This window comes from Homalodisca vitripennis, chromosome 5, assembly GCF_021130785.1.
Source record: "Homalodisca vitripennis isolate AUS2020 chromosome 5, UT_GWSS_2.1, whole genome shotgun sequence".
NCBI lineage: Eukaryota > Metazoa > Arthropoda > Insecta > Hemiptera > Cicadellidae > Homalodisca > Homalodisca vitripennis.
The window spans coordinates 112,478,347-112,484,522 of NC_060211.1; positions in this window are offsets into that span (position 1 = coordinate 112,478,347).

Sequence of the window (6,176 nt, forward strand, 5' to 3'; positions counted from 1 at the left end):
AACTATTGTGCCTTTAATTGTTTTATTTGCTAAAAAGTAGTTAGGAGAAAACGAAGAACAAATGTTATTGTTCAAAGGTGGTATTTTTGAACAGTCAGAAATTTATTTGTGTAAATATATCAAACTAAAACTTTATAAGCATGTGCAAAACATTATTACAGTATACAATTTTAACAACTGTAAATTGTATAATTTACTAAAAGTAATTAATTATTCTTTTAAAAATAGTTTTAATTCTTTATCCCAATATTTAAACTTTGTAACATAAACCCTTTTAACAATGACAGACTAAATTATACTAGAAATCTTTTACGTGTTATTATTTAATTTAAGTTTAAAAGGCCTTTGGAAGGCTCATGAGCGCTAGGTGAAAACAGTAAAAAATATTATTGTTTCAGAGATTATCAAACAACATATTTTATCGTTTCCAAAGCAGGAAAATAATGATTCCAGGCGTAAAATTAAAAAAAAGTCTAAATTAATAATAAGTATAAAACAGATGTGGAAGCTGTTTGCTTTATTGCTGAATACCAATACTATTTTGATATTTCAAATTTTTGTAGCATGACTTTTTAGCTGTGAATTTAATTTGATATTTATTATGGCCGGATCTAACTCGTGTAAACAGTTTTAACCTTCACATGTTTAAATGGCTTCAACCAATAACATAGCAGAATCAAAACAAATTGAAATCAGAAATCTTTATTGTCGGTGACATTTTACAAAATGCATGACAGTCGTCAATTTGCAACTTAAATATAAACTTAAGCTAGTTCACCATAAAAATCTGATATATTATACAGTGGTTTATTCAATAGCATTTCCTTAAGTCCTATCTTAAAACTACGAGGTGTCAGAGTTTTTAATTTTTCAAGTAATCCATTGTACATTTGAATCCCTTGATACAAAAAGCTTTGTTGAGTCGCTGAAAACATGCATTTTTTTGTGCTACATCATGTCTATTTCTTGTAATATATGTGTGCCACTAACTTGTGCTTTGCAAGTTCTCCTTTACATACATGAGAACTAAAAAAAACATATATAGATGGTAGAGTAAGGATACTTAGCTTAACAAAAAATGGTTTACAGTGAACCTGCCAGTCCGCACCACAGATAAGACAGACAGCTTTTTTTGTAACACAAATAATTTGTGAGCATAAGAACAATTCGCCCAAAGTGAAAAGTTCCATGGGACAAGTGGCCATAGTACATGACCATAGTAGATGCAAAGGAGAACATCAGAAGACACATTCCCTCTCAATGATCTAATCATAAATAGACCCTTTAGAATTTTTGTAGCCAGATTGTCAATGTGAGAGTGCATTTGAGGTTGGACTAAAGATGGAAGCCCAAGAAATTTAAGGATGCCAATCTCTCTGAACCAAAACGAAAGCAAAGTTGTATGTCCTGAACCTTCTCCCTATTTAAGCTCAGCTTATTTGCATTACATCAGTCATGTATTACATCTTATTTAGAGGTAACAATATCTTTAGCTGTCCGAGGCAACCATAAGATTCATTACAACTCAGCTGAAGTTGCATAAAAGTCGCTTCCTGATGATTCTAAAAAAAGTTGATAACAGCCCTTAAATACGTAGTTCTATGCATAGATCTATAGCAAGATTTATTCTGCGCAACACTTACTCATGGGATATTTTAGTATCAGAGACAGCCTAGCCATTCATAATTATGCTAGCTACAATTAAGGATAATAATATGGTGATTACGGGACGAAACTGTTTCAAAAAGGGCTTTTGGAGCATTAGTTTCTATGTCTCATTAACTTTATAATCACAGGCTTTACTGACCTTAAGGAAGGCGAGGCCCGTGCGTTAGAAATTTGGCCTGACCGCTTTATAGACAAGTAACAATGGTCGTCTTGATACAATACTTGGTATAGTTAACAGTAATACATCATTACTGTAGAACAGAAATGTTTAGCTATGGATCGTAGCTTCCTTTCTTGCGATAGGGATTTTGTAATGATAGAGAATACGAAAAAGGGAAAATCGTGTACATAAATGAGTAGTTATTATTGCATCTGCAAAAGTTCAAATCCGTATAAACTTTGCATGATACTGATTACTGTACACATTTTGCTGCAATCATTGTGAATCTCCTGACCGTGATGATAAATCTTTGTTTGACAAGAAGGAGTTTCCAGTTTGCCTGAAGTTATCATGGACTGTGGATATCTGCAATAAACGAAACCCGAGAACTGTTGAGAGCTGTATTACTTTCAATATTACCAGCCTTATCTAAAGTTTTGAGCTTATAATAAAAAAACACCTTGTTCTTTATTTGACCCACAATGATGCACAACATGGTTTCTAGGATGGCAGATCAACTGATATTGCTATCAAACGCAAAGTGTTCTATGGGCTGGATTCTTTTGAGATTTGTGCCTTTATAGCTTTTGGTACTGGTTGACTTATCAAAGGATTTGACTACATTTCACATGAACTCCTCTTAGATGAACTGGGCAAATGTTGTATCAGTGGCAAGGTACACTTTATAATTAGGTACCATTACCAGAATATACTACAGTTCTCACAGTGGTAGAAGCAACATCTTTAACTTTACCTGTGAAGCATGGTAAGCGCGGTCTTTCACAAAGGTCAATAAAGGGGCCGTTACTTTTTCTCGTCCTAATAACTGACCTAGGTCTGAGAGGAGATGTTTACTGTTTGCGGACGATTACTTTTTCCACAGGAGTAAAATACTAGAAGATTCCATCAGCCATGTGAATAGTGTCTTTGAGGAGGCAGTGGACTAGTCCTCTACAAACAAACTTTGCCTTAGTAAAGAAAAACCCGACGGATTGTATAAAATCGAAATATAGATACCGACATTAACATTAAGATACTAGGCTTTACTCTTGATCCGAAGCTGACGTGGAGAGGACACGTCAAAAATGTTTACAGCAAGCTGAGTAGAATAACCTTCCTCTTCAGAAGACTAAGAAACATTCTATATAATGTAAATTGGTCACGGTTTAAAATGCTTTGTTTCGTAGTAACCTTATATACGGGCTGTTGGTCTTAGGTCACGCAGCGTGCTGTCAGTCTGCGCTTCTATTTCAGAAAATGTACTTGGTATCATATCATTTGCGGGTTATCGAGCCCATTGCGCTCTACTTTTGTAAAGACTTGGGGATCCAGACAGTTCTTGGCTAATACATTCCTCAGAGCCTGGTTTATATCAGAGTTAACTTCGATTATTTTCAGTCTAGAGCTGACACCCACATTTACAATATGCGTGGTTTAAATAATAAAGACTTACACTATTGCCGGCAAGACGAGAGACTGCTTTCCTATGTTGACAATCAGGCGTTTACGATTTGATATTTATTAACCAAAAATAAATTATATACTTTCCAAATAACTCTACTACCTTAAGGGGAGTCGGTTGACAAAAAATCTATAAAAACACAAAAAAACGTTTTATTTGCTTTTATTAATCTTTAGACTCTCCTGTTTAATTTGGTGCAATTTTTATTCAAATCGGCCAACAATATCACACCCAAATATAATATTATGTAAATGGCTTCAGCATATTTTGGCTCGTAAAATTCATGTACTCTGCATCATTGTCATACATAATCCTTATTGAAGCGCATATTTATTATTAGGCTTATGTTAGCCAACCTGCTTTATGCTGCTTTGAATATACAAGGTTTTTTTTTTTTTTTTTTTTTTTTTTTTTTTGTCAACCAATCTGTTTACAGTCAGTTGAGATTTGATATAACCCTAATTTTTGTTTGTCTATTATTGTCACATACATTGTGTTTCTTGCTTTCATTGAGTCTAAGTTATAATATTTAGTTATACTGTGTAGTTTATAACACATAAACCTTCAAAAACAAAGCAAAGTGCTTTACAGGGACAAGAAATCCAGGTGGTAAAAAAGTAGTTGTGCCTAGTGAATGTCAAGAACCAGAACCAACTACTAGCCTGATATAAGTACTAGCCAAGATACCTGGTGTAAGTACCAACTAGCTAAAATAAATGATGAAACTTATGATCACAACAATCACAAACGCATTGCTCCTGCTGTCATGAAAGAGGTGAAACAAATACTTAGAGATTTATCAGATCCATCGTTGTTATCAAAATGTTTGCACGGTGGGATTCAAAACCCCAGTGAATCACTGAACAATATAATTTGGTCGCGAGTTCCAAAATCAACCTTCGTGATGAAGGGAACATTAGAAGTAGGTCTATTTGATGCTGTGGCAAGTTTCAGCAAAGGAAACATAATAAAATGTGAAGTGTTGAGCAAACTAGGGATCACACCTGCATGCTATTGTTGTGAAACAATGAAAAAAATTGATGTCACCCGAATCAACAAAGCGCAGAAAGCTGTGGAAGAGATCGAGAAAAAGTGTTGCCAGAAAGTAACTGCAGCTAAAAGGCATTTAGAAGACGTATATGAACAAGGGGAGGATCCTGAAAACCCTAGTTGTGGTCCTGGAATGCATTAAATGTTGTTATGTTTCTGATTAATGTGTATGCAATCTTTAAAAAGAGTTTTCTGAACATTCGTGTTTTTCTTTGTTTAGGAACACGTTTCTCTAGAACCACTCAATATATTTTGATGACATTTTTTAAATTTTGTTCCTCGTAACTAGAGCAATGTTTATAGCACAGCAAATTGTTGTATGTAGTCTAATAATAATTAAAAAAAAGTTATATATTAAAAAAAATTGACTTTTATAAAAAACACATTTTTAATATTTATATTAGTGCTATGGAAATTTGCTGTGCTGCAAATATAGGTAAGAAATAGCAGATTCAAATAAAACAAACCTTATCTTGATATGTTTATTGGTTATTGAGAAACATGTTCCTAAACTTATGTAATTTAACATGTGCGCTATATAGTCAACCGACTCCCCTTAACAATTCTTTTCTCCAGTTTTAGCTTTTTAGACAGAAAAAAGAACGCTACCTTTGAATAGTATAGCGATCTTAGCTAGAGTTTTATTTCAAAGAAAATATATTTTAATTTTAAACTTAACGACAAAATCTATAGACCTTGTGCTATTAAAGAAGCAGTATCCAGGTATTAAAGTCAATAAGTTTTCATTATTTATGATTTGTACTGATGATTTTGAAAACCTTGATGTTATATTCAAGTCACTTGTCAAGTAAAATTTTAATAGCACACAACACTCTCGTTGTTAAAATGCGAGGGTCGAGGCTAAAACTGTGTGAGACAGAAAGAATATCTCGCAATGTTTACAAGTATGGCAAACACATTTATTTACCATGAAAATGAAAGCACATCAGATACGACATCTCCCTCCAGTCAAAATTCCTGAATTTATAATTGTTTATAAATGCCAACTGCCTATTAAGGCAGCAAGAAAGATAGGATTGGATGTAATGTTAAAATTCTTACCATAGGAATTTGTTCCATTCTACCAATAGTTCAAAGCAAAGGTATATGAATGTAATCGGCCAAGCATTTCATGCTCAGTAATGTACCATATATGTTATTTTCCTACAGTTTGTAACGCAGATTTGTTATATGTAATAATAAAAGAGGCAATACTGTAAAAAATAATATTAAATAATATTACACATATAAGTTTGCTTTATATTGTTATCCTACCGTTAGTAAACTTTAATATCAACCCTTTAAAATTAAAAAAATGTTCAGTTTATAATATTTTTGTTTATTTATAAAAAACTAATAATGTGGGAACTTTATTCGTCGTACCCATTCAATTCTTTATATAGTTGAACTATTATCCCCATCCCATTATTAACGTATTAAAAAAGTGTACACTTAAAATATGTCTTAAAATTGTCAAAAATCGATTAAAACGTTTTTTTTAAGTTGGAAGGGAAGTCAGTAAATCTAATATTTTCTCTTTAATAAGCAAGAGTTTGTATTTAAATTGTAAATAAATTAAAATAACATTTCTACCATTTCTGTTAGGAGCTAAATACTATATAGACTAAACTAAATCTTTACAAATAAATATATACTAACATATGTACTGTATTATGTTGATATATATTTACTAAAGTATATTTTTAGTTTTTGTACTTGTATATATATATATATATATATATATATATATATATATATATATATATATATATATAACAATTTATATAAGTGGTATATTTTGGTAAAAGACCTGTACGGGTCTTTCTATAGTCTGCA